Raw genomic sequence first — 20036 nt, forward strand, 5'->3', positions numbered from 1 at the left:
TTAGAGTTGCGGGATGAGGGAAAAAAACAGGGTGCAAATCAATAACAAAAAAATATATAAAGTAAATAAATAAAAGGATAAGAGGAAAATGCTTGAATTGACGCTTAAAATGAATTTCGGTCTAGAAAAGCCACACTGCTTCGCAGGACGGGGTAGTTTAAAAGAATAACGCGAAAGGAACATGGCGGGTGCGATCATACCAGCACTAATGCACCGGATCCCATCAGAACTCCGAAGTTAAGCGTGCTTGGGCGAGAGTAGTACTAGGATGGGTGACCCCCTGGGAAGTCCTCGTGTTGCACCCCTCTCTTTTTTGTTTCGAAATCCAAATTTCCTATTCGTTCTTTATCCTGTAGTAATTTAGCTCCGTCGGAACGATTGCTTAATATTTTGCTTCTTGTCGAAGCGTGAAGGAGGATCTGAAGGCGCGAGACAAATCAGGAACGGTACGGCTCGATCAAAGCCCGGATCGTCGCTCAAATTTGTCGGCGCAAATGTATCACCGCAACTAGGGGTGGCAATTTTCGACACGACCTGAAAACACGACACGAACCTAACACGAAATTAATGGGTTTGGGTTGAGGTTTCGGGAATTCGGGTCAGAATCGGGTTGGACCCGATGAACCCGAAAAGAAAACCGGTCGATTTCGGGTCAACCCGTGGTGACCTGATATGACTCGTTTACGAATTAAAAATAATTTAATAAACATAAAAATAATTTTATCTAACTAAACTAAGTTATTCTTTTTTTCAAAGGCATTAATTACTTAATCCTAAACGAATTTATTTAATTTGTGTGAAGTTGAAATTATTATACTTGGACAAATAATATATTATATTATTTTTCACTTTTGTATTGTTTTAATTTATTTTATATTTTGCTTGGGATAAAACACTTTTACGGTGTTTAATTTATTTTAGATTTGATTTGGAATCATTTATTTAAATTTTTATTACTTGATTATGTAATTAGTTTTGTGAGAAATTGATTTTATCAGAAATTACAGTGATAAATTAATAAATTAAAATTAAGTTTCGGGTCATTTCGGGTCGACCCGCCGCCCCGTAAACCTGAAATTTTCGGGTTCGGGTCAGCATACCTGACCCGTCACGGGTTGGCGGGTCGGGGTTCGGGTCAACAGATTTTCTGGCGGGTCTGTTGACCCGAACCCGACCCGCCAACCTGATTTGGACCCGAATTGCCACCCCTAACTGCAAGCGTGAAGGATTGATTTCATGATAATTTAGAGTTGCGGGATGAGGGAAAAAAACAGGGTGCAAATCAATAACAAAAAAATATATAAAGTAAATAAATAAAAGGATAAGAGGAAAATGCTTGAATTGACGCTTAAAATGAATTTCGGTCTAGAAAAGCCACACTGCTTCGCAGGACGGGGTAGTTTAAAAGAATAACGCGAAAGGAACATGGCGGGTGCGATCATACCAGCACTAATGCACCGGATCCCATCAGAACTCCGAAGTTAAGCGTGCTTGGGCGAGAGTAGTACTAGGATGGGTGACCCCCTGGGAAGTCCTCGTGTTGCACCCCTCTCTTTTTTGTTTCGAAATCCAAATTTCCTATTCGTTCTTTATCCTGTAGTAATTTAGCTCCGTCGGAACGATTGCTTAATATTTTGCTTCTTGTCGAAGCGTGAAGGAGGATCTGAAGGCGCGAGACAAATCAGGAACGGTACGGCTCGATCAAAGCCCGGATCGTCGCTCAAATTTGTCGGCGCAAATGTATCACCGCAACTAGGGGTGGCAATTTTCGACACGACCTGAAAACACGACACGAACCTAACACGAAATTAATGGGTTTGGGTTGAGGTTTCGGGAATTCGGGTCAGAATCGGGTTGGACCCGATGAACCCGAAAAGAAAACCGGTCGATTTCGGGTCAACCCGTGGTGACCTGATATGACCCGATATGACCCGTTTACGAATTAAAAATAATTTAATAAACATAAAAATAATTTTGTCTAACTAAACTAAGTTATTCTTTTTTTCAAAGGCATTAATTACTTAATCCTAAACGAATTTATTTAATTTGTGTGAAGTTGAAATTATTATACTTGGACAAATAATATATTATATTATTTTTCACTTTTGTATTGTTTTAATTTATTTTATATTTTGCTTGGGATAAAACACTTTTACGGTGTTTAATTTATTTTAGATTTGATTTGGAATCATTTATTTAAATTTTTATTACTTGATTATGTAATTAGTTTTGTGAGAAATTGATTTTATCAGAAATTACAGTGATAAATTAATAAATTAAAATTAAGTTTCGGGTCATTTCGGGTCGACCCGCCGCCCCGTAAACCTGAAATTTTCGGGTTCGGGTCAGCATACCTGACCCGTCACGGGTTGGCGGGTCGGGGTTCGGGTCAACAGATTTTCTGGCGGGTCTGTTGACCCGAACCCGACCCGCCAACCTGATTTGGACCCGAATTGCCACCCCTAACTGCAAGCGTGAAGGATTGATTTCATGATAATTTAGAGTTGCGGGATGAGGGAAAAAAACAGGGTGCAAATCAATAACAAAAAAATATATAAAGTAAATAAATAAAAGGATAAGAGGAAAATGCTTGAATTGACGCTTAAAATGAATTTCGGTCTAGAAAAGCCACACTGCTTCGCAGGACGGGGTAGTTTAAAAGAATAAAGCGAAAGGAACATGGCGGGTGCGATCATACCAGCACTAATGCACCGGATCCCATCAGAACTCCGAAGTTAAGCGTGCTTGGGCGAGAGTAGTACTAGGATGGGTGACCCCCTGGGAAGTCCTCGTGTTGCATCCCTCTCTTTTTTGTTTCGAAATCCAAATTTCCTATTCGTTCTTTATCCTGTAGTAATTTAGTTCCGTCGGAACGATTGCTTAATATTTTGCTTCTTGTCGAAGCGTGAAGGAGGATCTGAAGGCGCGAGACAAATCAGGAACGGTACGGCTCGATCAAAGCCCGGATCGTCGCTCAAATTTGTCGGTGCAAATGTATCACCGCAACTAGGGGTGGCAATTTTCGACACGACCTGAAAACACGACACGAACCTAACACGAAATTAATGGGTTTGGGTTGAGGTTTCGGGAATTCGGGTCAGAATCGGGTTGGACCCGATGAACCCGAAAAGAAAACCGGTCGATTTCGGGTCAACCCGTGGTGACCTGATATGACCCGATATGACCCGTTTACGAATTAAAAATAATTTAATAAACATAAAAATAATTTTATCTAACTAAACTAAGTTATTCTTTTTTTCAAAGGCATTAATTACTTAATCCTAAACGAATTTATTTAATTTGTGTGAAGTTGAAATTATTATACTTGGACAAATAATATATTATATTATTTTTCACTTTTGTATTGTTTTAATTTATTTTATATTTTGCTTGGGATAAAACACTTTTACGGTGTTTAATTTATTTTAGATTTGATTTGGAATCATTTATTTAAATTTTTATTACTTGATTATGTAATTAGTTTTGTGAGAAATTGATTTTATTAGAAATTACAGTGATAAATTAATAAATTAAAATTAAGTTTCGGGTCATTTCGGGTCGACCCGTCGCCCCGTAAACCTGAAATTTTCGGGTTCGGGTCAGCATACCTGACCCGTCACGGGTTGGCGGGTCGGGGTTCGGGTCAACAGATTTTCTGGCGGGTCTGTTGACCCGAACCCGACCCGCCAACCTGATTTGGACCCGAATTGCCACCCCTAACTGCAAGCGTGAAGGATTGATTTCATGATAATTTAGAGTTGCGGGATGAGGGAAAAAAACAGGGTGCAAATCAATAACAAAAAAAAATATAAAGTAAATAAATAAAAGGATAAGAGGAAAATGCTTGAATTGACGCTTAAAATGAATTTCGGTCTAGAAAAGCCACACTGCTTCGCAGGACGGGGTAGTTTAAAAGAATAAAGCGAAAGGAACATGGCGGGTGCGATCATACCAGCATTAATGCACCGGATCCCATCAGAACTCTGAAGTTAAGCGTGCTTGGGCGAGAGTAGTACTAGGATGGGTGACCCCCTGGGAAGTCCTCGTGTTGCACCCCTCTCTTTTTTGTTTCGAAATCCAAATTTCCTATTCGTTCTTTATCCTGTAGTAATTTAGCTCCGTCGGAACGATTGCTTAATATTTTGCTTCTTGTCGAAGCGTGAAGGAGGATCTGAAGGCGCGAGACAAATCAGGAACGGTACGGCTCGATCAAAGCCCGGATCGTCGCTCAAATTTGTCGGCGCAAATGTATCACCGCAACTAGGGGTGGCAATTTTCGACACGACCTGAAAACACGACACGAACCTAACACGAAATTAATGGGTTTGGGTTGAGGTTTCGGGAATTCGGGTCAGAATCGGGTTGGACCCGATGAACCCGAAAAGAAAACCGGTCGATTTCGGGTCAACCCGTGGTGACCTGATATGACCCGATATGACCCGTTTACGAATTAAAAATAATTTAATAAACATAAAAATAATTTTATCTAACTAAACTAAGTTATTCTTTTTTTCAAAGGCATTAATTACTTAATCCTAAACGAATTTATTTAATTTGTGTGAAGTTGAAATTATTATACTTGGACAAATAATATATTATATTATTTTTCACTTTTGTATTGTTTTAATTTATTTTATATTTTGCTTGGGATAAAACACTTTTACGGTGTTTAATTTATTTTAGATTTGATTTGGAATCATTTATTTAAATTTTTATTACTTGATTATGTAATTAGTTTTGTGAGAAATTGATTTTATCAGAAATTACAGTGATAAATTAATAAATTAAAATTAAGTTTCGGGTCATTTCGGGTCGACCCGCCGCCCCGTAAACCTGAAATTTTCGGGTTCGGGTCAGCATACCTGACCCGTCACGGGTTGGCGGGTCGGGGTTCGGGTCAACAGATTTTTTGGCGGGTCTGTTGACCCGAACCCGACCCGCCAACCTGATTTGGACCCGAATTGCCACCCCTAACTGCAAGCGTGAAGGATTGATTTCATGATAATTTAGAGTTGCGGGATGAGGGAAAAAAACAGGGTGCAAATCAATAACAAAAAAAAATATAAAGTAAATAAATAAAAGGATAAGAGGAAAATGCTTGAATTGACGCTTAAAATGAATTTCGGTCTAGAAAAGCCACACTGCTTCGCAGGATGGGGTAGTTTAAAAGAATAAAGCGAAAGGAACATGGCGGGTGCGATCATACCAGCACTAATGCACCGGATCCCATCAGAACTCCGAAGTTAAGCGTGCTTGGGCGAGAGTAGTACTAGGATGGGTGACCCCTTGGGAAGTCCTCGTGTTGCACCCCTCTCTTTTTTGTTTCGAAATCCAAATTTCCTATTCGTTCTTTATCCTGTAGTAATTTAGCTCCGTCGGAACGATTGCTTAATATTTTGCTTCTTGTCGAAGCGTGAAGGAGGATCTGAAGGCGCGAGACAAATCAGGAACGGTACGGCTCGATCAAAGCCCGGATCGTCGCTCAAATTTGTCGGCGCAAATGTATCACCGCAACTAGGGGTGGCAATTTTCGACACGACCTGAAAACACGACACGAACCTAACACGAAATTAATGGGTTTGGGTTGAGGTTTCGGGAATTCGGGTCAGAATCGGGTTGGACCCGATGAACCCGAAAAGAAAACCGGTCGATTTCGGGTCAACCCGTGGTGACCTGATATGACCCGTTTACGAATTAAAAATAATTTAATAAACATAAAATAATTTTATCTAACTAAACTAAGTTATTCTTTTTTTCAAAGGCATTAATTACTTAATCCTAAACGAATTTATTTAATTTGTGTGAAGTTGAAATTATTATACTTGGACAAATAATATATTATATTATTTTTCACTTTTGTATTGTTTTAATTTATTTTATATTTTGCTTGGGATAAAACACTTTTACGGTGTTTAATTTATTTTAGATTTGATTTGGAATCATTTATTTAAATTTTTATTACTTGATTATGTAATTAGTTTTGTGAGAAATTGATTTTATCAGAAATTACAGTGATAAATTAATAAATTAAAATTAAGTTTCGGGTCATTTCGGGTCGACCCGCCGCCCCGTAAACCTGAAATTTTCGGGTTCGGGTCAGCATACCTGACCCGTCACGGGTTGGCGGGTCGGGGTTCGGGTCAACAGATTTTCTGGCGGGTCTTTTGACCCGAACCCGACCCGCCAACCTGATTTGGACCCGAATTGCCACCCCTAACTGCAAGCGTGAAGGATTGATTTCATGATAATTTAGAGTTGCGGGATGAGGGAAAAAAACAGGGTGCAAATCAATAACAAAAAAATATATAAAGTAAATAAATAAAAGGATAAGAGGAAAATGCTTGAATTGACGCTTAAAATGAATTTCGGTCTAGAAAAGCCACACTGCTTCGCAGGACGGGGTAGTTTAAAAGAATAACGCGAAAGGAACATGGCGGGTGCGATCATACCAGCACTAATGCACCGGATCCCATCAGAACTCCGAAGTTAAGCGTGCTTGGGCGAGAGTAGTACTAGGATGGGTGACCCCCTGGGAAGTCCTCGTGTTGCACCCCTCTCTTTTTTGTTTCGAAATCCAAATTTCCTATTCGTTCTTTATCCTGTAGTAATTTAGCTCCGTCGGAACGATTGCTTAATATTTTGCTTCTTGTCGAAGCGTGAAGGAGGATCTGAAGGCGCGAGACAAATCAGGAACGGTACGGCTCGATCAAAGCCCGGATCGTCGCTCAAATTTGTCGGCGCAAATGTATCACCGCAACTAGGGGTGGCAATTTTCGACACGACCTGAAAACACGACACGAACCTAACACGAAATTAATGGGTTTGGGTTGAGGTTTCGGGAATTCGGGTCAGAATCGGGTTGGACCCGATGAACCCGAAAAGAAAACCGGTCGATTTCGGGTCAACCCGTGGTGACCTGATATGACCCGATATGACCCGTTTACGAATTAAAAATAATTTAATAAACATAAAAATAATTTTATCTAACTAAACTAAGTTATTCTTTTTTTCAAAGGCATTAATTACTTAATCCTAAACGAATTTATTTAATTTGTGTGAAGTTGAAATTATTATACTTGGACAAATAATATATTATATTATTTTTCACTTTTGTATTGTTTTAATTTATTTTATATTTTGCTTGGGATAAAACACTTTTACGGTGTTTAATTTATTTTAGATTTGATTTGGAATCATTTATTTAAATTTTTATTACTTGATTATGTAATTAGTTTTGTGAGAAATTGATTTTATCAGAAATTACAGTGATAAATTAATAAATTTAAATTAAGTTTCGGGTCATTTCGGGTCGACCCGCCGCCCCGTAAACCTGAAATTTTCGGGTTCGGGTCAGCATACCTGACCCGTCACGGGTTGGCGGGTCGGGGTTCGGGTCAACAGATTTTCTGGCGGGTCTGTTGACCCGAACCCGACCCGCCAACCTGATTTGGACCCGAATTGCCACCCCTAACTGCAAGCGTGAAGGATTGATTTCATGATAATTTAGAGTTGCGGGATGAGGGAAAAAAACAGGGTGCAAATCAATAACAAAAAAAAATATAAAGTAAATAAATAAAAGGATAAGAGGAAAATGCTTGAATTGACGCTTAAAATGAATTTCGGTCTAGAAAAGCCACACTGCTTCGCAGGACGGGGTAGTTTAAAAGAATAAAGCGAAAGGAACATGGCGGGTGCGATCATACCAGCACTAATGCACCGGATCCCATCAGAACTCCGAAGTTAAGCGTGCTTGGGCGAGAGTAGTACTAGGATGGGTGACCCCCTGGGAAGTCCTCGTGTTGCACCCCTCTCTTTTTTGTTTCGAAATCCAAATTTCCTATTCGTTCTTTATCCTGTAGTAATTTAGCTCCGTCGGAACGATTGCTTAATATTTTGCTTCTTGTCGAAGCGTGAAGGAGGATCTGAAGGCGCGAGACAAATCAGGAACGGTACGGCTCGATCAAAGCCCGGATCGTCGCTCAAATTTGTCGGCGCAAATGTATCACCGCAACTAGGGGTGGCAATTTTCGACACGACCTGAAAACACGACACGAACCTAACACGAAATTAATGGGTTTGGGTTGAGGTTTCGGGAATTCGGGTCAGAATCGGGTTGGACCCGATGAACCCGAAAAGAAAACCGGTCGATTTCGGGTCAACCCGTGGTGACCTGATATGACTCGTTTACGAATTAAAAATAATTTAATAAACATAAAAATAATTTTATCTAACTAAACTAAGTTATTCTTTTTTTCAAAGGCATTAATTACTTAATCCTAAACGAATTTATTTAATTTGTGTGAAGTTGAAATTATTATACTTGGACAAATAATATATTATATTATTTTTCACTTTTGTATTGTTTTAATTTATTTTATATTTTGCTTGGGATAAAACACTTTTACGGTGTTTAATTTATTTTAGATTTGATTTGGAATCATTTATTTAAATTTTTATTACTTGATTATGTAATTAGTTTTGTGAGAAATTGATTTTATCAGAAATTACAGTGATAAATTAATAAATTAAAATTAAGTTTCGGGTCATTTCGGGTCGACCCGCCGCCCCGTAAACCTGAAATTTTCGGGTTCGGGTCAGCATACCTGACCCGTCACGGGTTGGCGGGTCGGGGTTCGGGTCAACAGATTTTCTGGCGGGTCTGTTGACCCGAACCCGACCCGCCAACCTGATTTGGACCCGAATTGCCACCCCTAACTGCAAGCGTGAAGGATTGATTTCATGATAATTTAGAGTTGCGGGATGAGGGAAAAAAACAGGGTGCAAATCAATAACAAAAAAATATATAAAGTAAATAAATAAAAGGATAAGAGGAAAATGCTTGAATTGACGCTTAAAATGAATTTCGGTCTAGAAAAGCCACACTGCTTCGCAGGACGGGGTAGTTTAAAAGAATAACGCGAAAGGAACATGGCGGGTGCGATCATACCAGCACTAATGCACCGGATCCCATCAGAACTCCGAAGTTAAGCGTGCTTGGGCGAGAGTAGTACTAGGATGGGTGACCCCCTGGGAAGTCCTCGTGTTGCACCCCTCTCTTTTTTGTTTCGAAATCCAAATTTCCTATTCGTTCTTTATCCTGTAGTAATTTAGCTCCGTCGGAACGATTGCTTAATATTTTGCTTCTTGTCGAAGCGTGAAGGAGGATCTGAAGGCGCGAGACAAATCAGGAACGGTACGGCTCGATCAAAGCCCGGATCGTCGCTCAAATTTGTCGGCGCAAATGTATCACCGCAACTAGGGGTGGCAATTTTCGACACGACCTGAAAACACGACACGAACCTAACACGAAATTAATGGGTTTGGGTTGAGGTTTCGGGAATTCGGGTCAGAATCGGGTTGGACCCGATGAACCCGAAAAGAAAACCGGTCGATTTCGGGTCAACCCGTGGTGACCTGATATGACCCGATATGACCCGTTTACGAATTAAAAATAATTTAATAAACATAAAAATAATTTTGTCTAACTAAACTAAGTTATTCTTTTTTTCAAAGGCATTAATTACTTAATCCTAAACGAATTTATTTAATTTGTGTGAAGTTGAAATTATTATACTTGGACAAATAATATATTATATTATTTTTCACTTTTGTATTGTTTTAATTTATTTTATATTTTGCTTGGGATAAAACACTTTTACGGTGTTTAATTTATTTTAGATTTGATTTGGAATCATTTATTTAAATTTTTATTACTTGATTATGTAATTAGTTTTGTGAGAAATTGATTTTATCAGAAATTACAGTGATAAATTAATAAATTAAAATTAAGTTTCGGGTCATTTCGGGTCGACCCGCCGCCCCGTAAACCTGAAATTTTCGGGTTCGGGTCAGCATACCTGACCCGTCACGGGTTGGCGGGTCGGGGTTCGGGTCAACAGATTTTCTGGCGGGTCTGTTGACCCGAACCCGACCCGCCAACCTGATTTGGACCCGAATTGCCACCCCTAACTGCAAGCGTGAAGGATTGATTTCATGATAATTTAGAGTTGCGGGATGAGGGAAAAAAACAGGGTGCAAATCAATAACAAAAAAAAATATAAAGTAAATAAATAAAAGGATAAGAGGAAAATGCTTGAATTGACGCTTAAAATGAATTTCGGTCTAGAAAAGCCACACTGCTTCGCAGGACGGGGTAGTTTAAAAGAATAAAGCGAAAGGAACATGGCGGGTGCGATCATACCAGCACTAATGCACCGGATCCCATCAGAACTCCGAAGTTAAGCGTGCTTGGGCGAGAGTAGTACTAGGATGGGTGACCCCCTGGGAAGTCCTCGTGTTGCATCCCTCTCTTTTTTGTTTCGAAATCCAAATTTCCTATTCGTTCTTTATCCTGTAGTAATTTAGTTCCGTCGGAACGATTGCTTAATATTTTGCTTCTTGTCGAAGCGTGAAGGAGGATCTGAAGGCGCGAGACAAATCAGGAACGGTACGGCTCGATCAAAGCCCGGATCGTCGCTCAAATTTGTCGGTGCAAATGTATCACCGCAACTAGGGGTGGCAATTTTCGACACGACCTGAAAACACGACACGAACCTAACACGAAATTAATGGGTTTGGGTTGAGGTTTCGGGAATTCGGGTCAGAATCGGGTTGGACCCGATGAACCCGAAAAGAAAACCGGTCGATTTCGGGTCAACCCGTGGTGACCTGATATGACCCGATATGACCCGTTTACGAATTAAAAATAATTTAATAAACATAAAAATAATTTTATCTAACTAAACTAAGTTATTCTTTTTTTCAAAGGCATTAATTACTTAATCCTAAACGAATTTATTTAATTTGTGTGAAGTTGAAATTATTATACTTGGACAAATAATATATTATATTATTTTTCACTTTTGTATTGTTTTAATTTATTTTATATTTTGCTTGGGATAAAACACTTTTACGGTGTTTAATTTATTTTAGATTTGATTTGGAATCATTTATTTAAATTTTTATTACTTGATTATGTAATTAGTTTTGTGAGAAATTGATTTTATCAGAAATTACAGTGATAAATTAATAAATTTAAATTAAGTTTCGGGTCATTTCGGGTCGACCCGCCGCCCCGTAAACCTGAAATTTTCGGGTTCGGGTCAGCATACCTGACCCGTCACGGGTTGGCGGGTCGGGGTTCGGGTCAACAGATTTTCTGGCGGGTCTGTTGACCCGAACCCGACCCGCCAACCTGATTTGGACCCGAATTGCCACCCCTAACTGCAAGCGTGAAGGATTGATTTCATGATAATTTAGAGTTGCGGGATGAGGGAAAAAAACAGGGTGCAAATCAATAACAAAAAAAAATATAAAGTAAATAAATAAAAGGATAAGAGGAAAATGCTTGAATTGACGCTTAAAATGAATTTCGGTCTAGAAAAGCCACACTGCTTCGCAGGACGGGGTAGTTTAAAAGAATAAAGCGAAAGGAACATGGCGGGTGCGATCATACCAGCATTAATGCACCGGATCCCATCAGAACTCCGAAGTTAAGCGTGCTTGGGCGAGAGTAGTACTAGGATGGGTGACCCCCTGGGAAGTCCTCGTGTTGCACCCCTCTCTTTTTTGTTTCGAAATCCAAATTTCCTATTCGTTCTTTATCCTGTAGTAATTTAGCTCCGTCGGAACGATTGCTTAATATTTTGCTTCTTGTCGAAGCGTGAAGGAGGATCTGAAGGCGCGAGACAAATCAGGAACGGTACGGCTCGATCAAAGCCCGGATCGTCGCTCAAATTTGTCGGCGCAAATGTATCACCGCAACTAGGGGTGGCAATTTTCGACACGACCTGAAAACACGACACGAACCTAACGCGAAATTAATGGGTTTGGGTTGAGGTTTCGGGAATTCGGGTCAGAATCGGGTTGGACCCGATGAACCCGAAAAGAAAACCGGTCGATTTCGGGTCAACCCGTGGTGACCTGATATGACCCGATATGACCCGTTTACGAATTAAAAATAATTTAATAAACATAAAAATAATTTTATCTAACTAAACTAAGTTATTCTTTTTTTCAAAGGCATTAATTACTTAATCCTAAACGAATTTATTTAATTTGTGTGAAGTTGAAATTATTATACTTGGACAAATAATATATTATATTATTTTTCACTTTTGTATTGTTTTAATTTATTTTATATTTTGCTTGGGATAAAACACTTTTACGGTGTTTAATTTATTTTAGATTTGATTTGGAATCATTTATTTAAATTTTTATTACTTGATTATGTAATTAGTTTTGTGAGAAATTGATTTTATCAGAAATTACAGTGATAAATTAATAAATTAAAATTAAGTTTCGGGTCATTTCGGGTCGACCCGCCGCCCCGTAAACCTGAAATTTTCGGGTTCGGGTCAGCATACCTGACCCGTCACGGGTTGGCGGGTCGGGGTTCGGGTCAACAGATTTTTTGGCGGGTCTGTTGACCCGAACCCGACCCGCCAACCTGATTTGGACCCGAATTGCCACCCCTAACTGCAAGCGTGAAGGATTGATTTCATGATAATTTAGAGTTGCGGGATGAGGGAAAAAAACAGGGTGCAAATCAATAACAAAAAAAAATATAAAGTAAATAAATAAAAGGATAAGAGGAAAATGCTTGAATTGACGCTTAAAATGAATTTCGGTCTAGAAAAGCCACACTGCTTCGCAGGATGGGGTAGTTTAAAAGAATAAAGCGAAAGGAACATGGCGGGTGCGATCATACCAGCACTAATGCACCGGATCCCATCAGAACTCCGAAGTTAAGCGTGCTTGGGCGAGAGTAGTACTAGGATGGGTGACCCCTTGGGAAGTCCTCGTGTTGCACCCCTCTCTTTTTTGTTTCGAAATCCAAATTTCCTATTCGTTCTTTATCCTGTAGTAATTTAGCTCCGTCGGAACGATTGCTTTATATTTTGCTTCTTGTCGAAGCGTGAAGGAGGATCTGAAGGCGCGAGACAAATCAGGAACGGTACGGCTCGATCAAAGCCCAGATCGTCGCTCAAATTTGTCGGCGCAAATGTATCACCGCAACTAGGGGTGGCAATTTTCGACACGACCTGAAAACACGACACGAACCTAACACGAAATTAATGGGTTTGGGTTGAGGTTTCGGGAATTCGGGTCAGAATCGGGTTGGACCCGATGAACCCGAAAAGAAAACCGGTCGATTTCGGGTCAACCCGTGGTGACCTGATATGACCCGTTTACGAATTAAAAATAATTTAATAAACATAAAATAATTTTATCTAACTAAACTAAGTTATTCTTTTTTTCAAAGGCATTAATTACTTAATCCTAAACGAATTTATTTAATTTGTGTGAAGTTGAAATTATTATACTTGGACAAATAATATATTATATTATTTTTCACTTTTGTATTGTTTTAATTTATTTTATATTTTGCTTGGGATAAAACACTTTTACGGTGTTTAATTTATTTTAGATTTGATTTGGAATCATTTATTTAAATTTTTATTACTTGATTATGTAATTAGTTTTGTGAGAAATTGATTTTATCAGAAATTACAGTGATAAATTAATAAATTAAAATTAAGTTTCGGGTCATTTCGGGTCGACCCGCCGCCCCGTAAACCTGAAATTTTCGGGTTCGGGTCAGCATACCTGACCCGTCACGGGTTGGCGGGTCGGGGTTCGGGTCAACAGATTTTCTGGCGGGTCTGTTGACCCGAACCCGACCCGCCAACCTGATTTGGACCCGAATTGCCACCCCTAACTGCAAGCGTGAAGGATTGATTTCATGATAATTTAGAGTTGCGGGATGAGGGAAAAAAACAGGGTGCAAATCAATAACAAAAAAATATATAAAGTAAATAAATAAAAGGATAAGAGGAAAATGCTTGAATTGACGCTTAAAATGAATTTCGGTCTAGAAAAGCCACACTGCTTCGCAGGACGGGGTAGTTTAAAAGAATAACGCGAAAGGAACATGGCGGGTGCGATCATACCAGCACTAATGCACCGGATCCCATCAGAACTCCGAAGTTAAGCGTGCTTGGGCGAGAGTAGTACTAGGATGGGTGACCCCCTGGGAAGTCCTCGTGTTGCACCCCTCTCTTTTTTGTTTCGAAATCCAAATTTCCTATTCGTTCTTTATCCTGTAGTAATTTAGCTCCGTCGGAACGATTGCTTAATATTTTGCTTCTTGTCGAAGCGTGAAGGAGGATCTGAAGGCGCGAGACAAATCAGGAACGGTACGGCTCGATCAAAGCCCGGATCGTCGCTCAAATTTGTCGGCGCAAATGTATCACCGCAACTAGGGGTGGCAATTTTCGACACGACCTGAAAACACGACACGAACCTAACACGAAATTAATGGGTTTGGGTTGAGGTTTCGGGAATTCGGGTCAGAATCGGGTTGGACCCGATGAACCCGAAAAGAAAACCGGTCGATTTCGGGTCAACCCGTGGTGACCTGATATGACCCGATATGACCCGTTTACGAATTAAAAATAATTTAATAAACATAAAAATAATTTTATCTAACTAAACTAAGTTATTCTTTTTTTCAAAGGCATTAATTACTTAATCCTAAACGAATTTATTTAATTTGTGTGAAGTTGAAATTATTATACTTGGACAAATAATATATTATATTATTTTTCACTTTTGTATTGTTTTAATTTATTTTATATTTTGCTTGGGATAAAACACTTTTACGGTGTTTAATTTATTTTAGATTTGATTTGGAATCATTTATTTAAATTTTTATTACTTGATTATGTAATTAGTTTTGTGAGAAATTGATTTTATCAGAAATTACAGTGATAAATTAATAAATTAAAATTAAGTTTCGGGTCATTTCGGGTCGACCCGCCGCCCCGTAAACCTGAAATTTTCGGGTTCGGGTCAGCATACCTGACCCGTCACGGGTTGGCGGGTCGGGGTTCGGGTCAACAGATTTTCTGGCGGGTCTTTTGACCCGAACCCGACCCGCCAACCTGATTTGGACCCGAATTGCCACCCCTAACTGCAAGCGTGAAGGATTGATTTCATGATAATTTAGAGTTGCGGGATGAGGGAAAAAAACAGGGTGCAAATCAATAACAAAAAAATATATAAAGTAAATAAATAAAAGGATAAGAGGAAAATGCTTGAATTGACGCTTAAAATGAATTTCGGTCTAGAAAAGCCACACTGCTTCGCAGGACGGGGTAGTTTAAAAGAATAACGCGAAAGGAACATGGCGGGTGCGATCATACCAGCACTAATGCACCGGATCCCTTCAGAACTCCGAAGTTAAGCGTGCTTGGGCGAGAGTAGTACTAGGATGGGTGACCCCCTGGGAAGTCCTCGTGTTGCACCCCTCTCTTTTTTGTTTCGAAATCCAAATTTCCTATTCGTTCTTTATCCTGTAGTAATTTAGCTCCGTCGGAACGATTGCTTAATATTTTGCTTCTTGTCGAAGCGTGAAGGAGGATCTGAAGGCGCGAGACAAATCAGGAACGGTACGGCTCGATCAAAGCCCGGATCGTCGCTCAAATTTGTCGGCGCAAATGTATCACCGCAACTAGGGGTGGCAATTTTCGACACGACCTGAAAACACGACACGAACCTAACACGAAATTAATGGGTTTGGGTTGAGGTTTCGGGAATTCGGGTCAGAATCGGGTTGGACCCGATGAACCCGAAAAGAAAACCGATCGATTTCGGGTCAACCCGTGGTGACCTGATATGACCCGATATGACCCGTTTACGAATTAAAAATAATTTAATAAACATAAAAATAATTTTATCTAACTAAACTAAGTTATTCTTTTTTTCAAAGGCATTAATTACTTAATCCTAAACGAATTTATTTAATTTGTGTGAAGTTGAAATTATTATACTTGGACAAATAATATATTATATTATTTTTCACTTTTGTATTGTTTTAATTTATTTTATATTTTGCTTGGGATAAAACACTTTTACGGTGTTTAATTTATTTTAGATTTGATTTGGAATCATTTATTTAAATTTTTATTACTTGATTATGTAATTAGTTTTGTGAGAAATTGATTTTATCAGAAATTACAGTGATAAATTAATAAATTAAAATTAAGTTTCGGGTCATTTCGGGTCGACCCGCCGCCCCGTAAACCTGAAATTTTCGGGTTCGGGTCAGCATACCTGACCCGTCACGGGTTGGCGGGTCGGGGTTCGGGTCAACAGATTTTCTGGCGGGTCTGTTGACCCGAACCCGACCCGCCAACCTGATTTGGACCCGAATTGCCACCCCTAACTGCAAGCGTGAAGGATTGATTTCATGATAATTTAGAGTTGCGGGATGAGGGAAAAAAACAGGGTGCAAATCAATAACAAAAAAAAATATAAAGTAAATAAATAAAAGGATAAGAGGAAAATGCTTGAATTGACGCTTAAAATGAATTTCGGTCTAGAAAAGCCACACTGCTTCGCAGGACGGGGTAGTTTAAAAGAATAAAGCGAAAGGAACATGGCGGGTGCGATCATACCAGCACTAATGCACCGGATCCCATCAGAACTCCGAAGTTAAGCGTGCTTGGGCGAGAGTAGTACTAGGATGGGTGACCCCCTGGGAAGTCCTCGTGTTGCATCCCTCTCTTTTTTGTTTCGAAATCCAAATTTCCTATTCGTTCTTTATCCTGTAGTAATTTAGCTCCGTCGGAACGATTGCTTAATATTTTGCTTCTTGTCGAAGCGTGAAGGAGGATCTGAAGGCGCGAGACAAATCAGGAACGGTACGGCTCGATCAAAGCCCGGATCGTCGCTCAAATTTGTCGGCGCAAATGTATCACCGCAACTAGGGGTGGCAATTTTCGACACGACCTGAAAACACGACACGAACCTAACACGAAATTAATGGGTTTGGGTTGAGGTTTCGGGAATTCGGGTCAGAATCGGGTTGGACCCGATGAACCCGAAAAGAAAACCGGTCGATTTCGGGTCAACCCGTGGTGACCTGATATGACCCGATATGACCCGTTTACGAATTAAAAATAATTTAATAAACATAAAAATAATTTTATCTAACTAAACTAAGTTATTCTTTTTTTCAAAGGCATTAATTACTTAATCCTAAACGAATTTATTTAATTTGTGTGAAGTTGAAATTATTATACTTGGACAAATAATATATTATATTATTTTTCACTTTTGTATTGTTTTAATTTATTTTATATTTTGCTTGGGATAAAACACTTTTACGGTGTTTAATTTATTTTAGATTTGATTTGGAATCATTTATTTAAATTTTTATTACTTGATTATGTAATTAGTTTTGTGAGAAATTGATTTTATCAGAAATTACAGTGATAAATTAATAAATTAAAATTAAGTTTCGGGTCATTTCGGGTCGACCCGCCGCCCCGTAAACCTGAAATTTTCGGGTTCGGGTCAGCATACCTGACCCGTCACGGGTTGGCGGGTCGGGGTTCGGGTCAACAGATTTTCTGGCGGGTCTGTTGACCCGAACCCGACCCGCCAACCTGATTTGGACCCGAATTGCCACCCCTAACTGCAAGCGTGAAGGATTGATTTCATGATAATTTAGAGTTGCGGGATGAGGGAAAAAAACAGGGTGCAAATCAATAACAAAAAAAAATATAAAGTAAATAAATAAAAGGATAAGAGGAAAATGCTTGAATTGACGCTTAAAATGAATTTCGGTCTACAAAAGCCACACTGCTTCGCAGGACGGGGTAGTTTAAAAGAATAAAGCGAAAGGAACATGGCGGGTGCGATCATACCAGCACTAATGCACCGGATCCCATCAGAACTCCGAAGTTAAGCGTGCTTGGGCGAGAGTAGTACTAGGATGGGTGACCCCTTGGGAAGTCCTCGTGTTGCACCCCTCTCTTTTTTGTTTCGAAATCCAAATTTCCTATTCGTTCTTTATCCTGTAGTAATTTAGCTCCGTCGGAACGATTGCTTAATATTTTGCTTCTTGTCGAAGCGTGAAGGAGGATCTGAAGGCGCGAGACAAATCAGGAACGGTACGGCTCGATCAAAGCCCGGATCGTCGCTCAAATTTGTCGGCGCAAATGTATCACCGCAACTAGGGGTGGCAATTTTCGACACGACCTGAAAACACGACACGAACCTAACACGAAATTAATGGGTTTGGGTTGAGGTTTCGGGAATTCGGGTCAGAATCGGGTTGGACCCGATGAACCCGAAAAGAAAACCGGTCGATTTCGGGTCAACCCGTGGTGACCTGATATGACCCGATATGACCCGTTTACGAATTAAAAATAATTTAATAAACATAAAAATAATTTTATCTAACTAAACTAAGTTATTCTTTTTTTCAAAGGCATTAATTACTTAATCCTAAACGAATTTATTTAATTTGTGTGAAGTTGAAATTATTATACTTGGACAAATAATATATTATATTATTTTTCACTTTTGTATTGTTTTAATTTATTTTATATTTTGCTTGGGATAAAACACTTTTACGGTGTTTAATTTATTTTAGATTTGATTTGGAATCATTTATTTAAATTTTTATTACTTGATTATGTAATTAGTTTTGTGAGAAATTGATTTTATCAGAAATTACAGTGATAAATTAATAAATTAAAATTAAGTTTCGGGTCATTTCGGGTCGACCCGCCGCCCCGTAAACCTGAAATTTTCGGGTTCGGGTCAGCATACCTGACCCGTCACGGGTTGGCGGGTCGGGGTTCGGGTCAACAGATTTTCTGGCGGGTCTGTTGACCCGAACCCGACCCGCCAACCTGATTTGGACCCGAATTGCCACCCCTAACTGCAAGCGTGAAGGATTGATTTCATGATAATTTAGAGTTGCGGGATGAGGGAAAAAAACAGGGTGCAAATCAATAACAAAAAAAAATATAAATTAAATAAATAAAAGGATAAGAGGAAAATGCTTGAATTGACGCTTAAAATGAATTTCGGTCTAGAAAAGCCACACTGCTTCGCAGGACGGGGTAGTTTAAAAGAATAAAGCGAAAGGAACATGGCGGGTGCGATCATACCAGCACTAATGCACCGGATCCCATCAGAACTCCGAAGTTAAGCGTGCTTGGGCGAGAGTAGTACTAGGATGGGTGACCCCCTGGGAAGTCCTCGTGTTGCACCCCTCTCTTTTTTGTTTCGAAATCCAAATTTCCTATTCGTTCTTTATCCTGTAGTAATTTAGCTCCGTCGGAACGATTGCTTAATATTTTGCTTCTTGTCGAAGCGTGAAGGAGGATCTGAAGGCGCGAGACAAATCAGGAACGGTACGGCTCGATCAAAGCCCGGATCGTCGCTCAAATTTGTCGGCGCAAATGTATCACCGCAACTAGGGGTGGCAATTTTCGACACGACCTGAAAACACGACACGAACCTAACGCGAAATTAATGGGTTTGGGTTGAGGTTTCGGGAATTCGGGTCAGAATCGGGTTGGACCCGATGAACCCGAAAAGAAAACCGGTCGATTTCGGGTCAACCCGTGGTGACCTGATATGACCCGATATGACCCGTTTACGAATTAAAAATAATTTAATAAACATAAAAATAATTTTATCTAACTAAACTAAGTTATTCTTTTTTTCAAAGGCATTAATTACTTAATCCTAAACGAATTTATTTAATTTGTGTGAAGTTGAAATTATTATACTTGGACAAATAATATATTATATTATTTTTCACTTTTGTATTGTTTTAATTTATTTTATATTTTGCTTGGGATAAAACACTTTTACGGTGTTTAATTTATTTTAGATTTGATTTGGAATCATTTATTTAAATTTTTATTACTTGATTATGTAATTAGTTTTGTGAGAAATTGATTTTATCAGAAATTACAGTGATAAATTAATAAATTAAAATTAAGTTTCGGGTCATTTCGGGTCGACCCGCCGCCCCGTAAACCTGAAATTTTCGGGTTCGGGTCAGCATACCTGACCCGTCACGGGTTGGCGGGTCGGGGTTCGGGTCAACAGATTTTCTGGCGGGTCTGTTGACCCGAACCCGACCCGCCAACCTGATTTGGACCCGAATTGCCACCCCTAACTGCAAGCGTGAAGGATTGATTTCATGATAATTTAGAGTTGCGGGA

General features: G+C 39.5%; 16 non-coding genes across 16 annotated transcripts; all 16 read left to right on the forward strand.

Annotated features, from left to right (window-relative positions):
* Positions 1 to 186: 186 nt before the first annotated feature.
* On the forward strand, positions 187 to 305 carry LOC140022763 (5S ribosomal RNA). Its single transcript, XR_011826742.1, has one exon. It is a non-coding gene; the product is annotated as a 5S ribosomal RNA (ribosomal RNA).
* Positions 306 to 1430: 1125 nt separating this feature from the next.
* LOC140022774 (5S ribosomal RNA) lies at positions 1431 to 1549 on the forward strand. The gene has a single exon (XR_011826753.1). It is a non-coding gene; the product is annotated as a 5S ribosomal RNA (ribosomal RNA).
* A 1135-nt stretch (positions 1550 to 2684) lies between these two features.
* On the forward strand, positions 2685 to 2803 carry LOC140029982 (5S ribosomal RNA). The gene has a single exon (XR_011833896.1). It is a non-coding gene; the product is annotated as a 5S ribosomal RNA (ribosomal RNA).
* Positions 2804 to 3938: 1135 nt separating this feature from the next.
* On the forward strand, positions 3939 to 4057 carry LOC140031102 (5S ribosomal RNA). The gene has a single exon (XR_011835023.1). It is a non-coding gene; the product is annotated as a 5S ribosomal RNA (ribosomal RNA).
* A 1135-nt stretch (positions 4058 to 5192) lies between these two features.
* LOC140029855 (5S ribosomal RNA) lies at positions 5193 to 5311 on the forward strand. The gene has a single exon (XR_011833770.1). It is a non-coding gene; the product is annotated as a 5S ribosomal RNA (ribosomal RNA).
* A 1124-nt stretch (positions 5312 to 6435) lies between these two features.
* On the forward strand, positions 6436 to 6554 carry LOC140022785 (5S ribosomal RNA). The gene has a single exon (XR_011826764.1). It is a non-coding gene; the product is annotated as a 5S ribosomal RNA (ribosomal RNA).
* A 1135-nt stretch (positions 6555 to 7689) lies between these two features.
* LOC140022796 (5S ribosomal RNA) lies at positions 7690 to 7808 on the forward strand. The gene has a single exon (XR_011826775.1). It is a non-coding gene; the product is annotated as a 5S ribosomal RNA (ribosomal RNA).
* Positions 7809 to 8933: 1125 nt separating this feature from the next.
* On the forward strand, positions 8934 to 9052 carry LOC140022807 (5S ribosomal RNA). The gene has a single exon (XR_011826786.1). It is a non-coding gene; the product is annotated as a 5S ribosomal RNA (ribosomal RNA).
* Positions 9053 to 10187: 1135 nt separating this feature from the next.
* On the forward strand, positions 10188 to 10306 carry LOC140029983 (5S ribosomal RNA). Its single transcript, XR_011833897.1, has one exon. It is a non-coding gene; the product is annotated as a 5S ribosomal RNA (ribosomal RNA).
* A 1135-nt stretch (positions 10307 to 11441) lies between these two features.
* Positions 11442 to 11560, forward strand: LOC140030200 (5S ribosomal RNA). Its single transcript, XR_011834114.1, has one exon. It is a non-coding gene; the product is annotated as a 5S ribosomal RNA (ribosomal RNA).
* Positions 11561 to 12695: 1135 nt separating this feature from the next.
* LOC140029856 (5S ribosomal RNA) lies at positions 12696 to 12814 on the forward strand. The gene has a single exon (XR_011833771.1). It is a non-coding gene; the product is annotated as a 5S ribosomal RNA (ribosomal RNA).
* Positions 12815 to 13938: 1124 nt separating this feature from the next.
* LOC140022818 (5S ribosomal RNA) lies at positions 13939 to 14057 on the forward strand. Its single transcript, XR_011826797.1, has one exon. It is a non-coding gene; the product is annotated as a 5S ribosomal RNA (ribosomal RNA).
* A 1135-nt stretch (positions 14058 to 15192) lies between these two features.
* LOC140030758 (5S ribosomal RNA) lies at positions 15193 to 15311 on the forward strand. Its single transcript, XR_011834677.1, has one exon. It is a non-coding gene; the product is annotated as a 5S ribosomal RNA (ribosomal RNA).
* Positions 15312 to 16446: 1135 nt separating this feature from the next.
* On the forward strand, positions 16447 to 16565 carry LOC140029985 (5S ribosomal RNA). Its single transcript, XR_011833899.1, has one exon. It is a non-coding gene; the product is annotated as a 5S ribosomal RNA (ribosomal RNA).
* A 1135-nt stretch (positions 16566 to 17700) lies between these two features.
* Positions 17701 to 17819, forward strand: LOC140029857 (5S ribosomal RNA). Its single transcript, XR_011833772.1, has one exon. It is a non-coding gene; the product is annotated as a 5S ribosomal RNA (ribosomal RNA).
* Positions 17820 to 18954: 1135 nt separating this feature from the next.
* On the forward strand, positions 18955 to 19073 carry LOC140022829 (5S ribosomal RNA). Its single transcript, XR_011826808.1, has one exon. It is a non-coding gene; the product is annotated as a 5S ribosomal RNA (ribosomal RNA).
* The last annotated feature ends 963 nt before the right edge of the window (positions 19074 to 20036 follow it).

This window comes from Coffea arabica, chromosome 11e (genome assembly GCF_036785885.1).
Source record: "Coffea arabica cultivar ET-39 chromosome 11e, Coffea Arabica ET-39 HiFi, whole genome shotgun sequence".
Classification (NCBI taxonomy): Eukaryota; Viridiplantae; Streptophyta; class Magnoliopsida; order Gentianales; family Rubiaceae; genus Coffea; species Coffea arabica.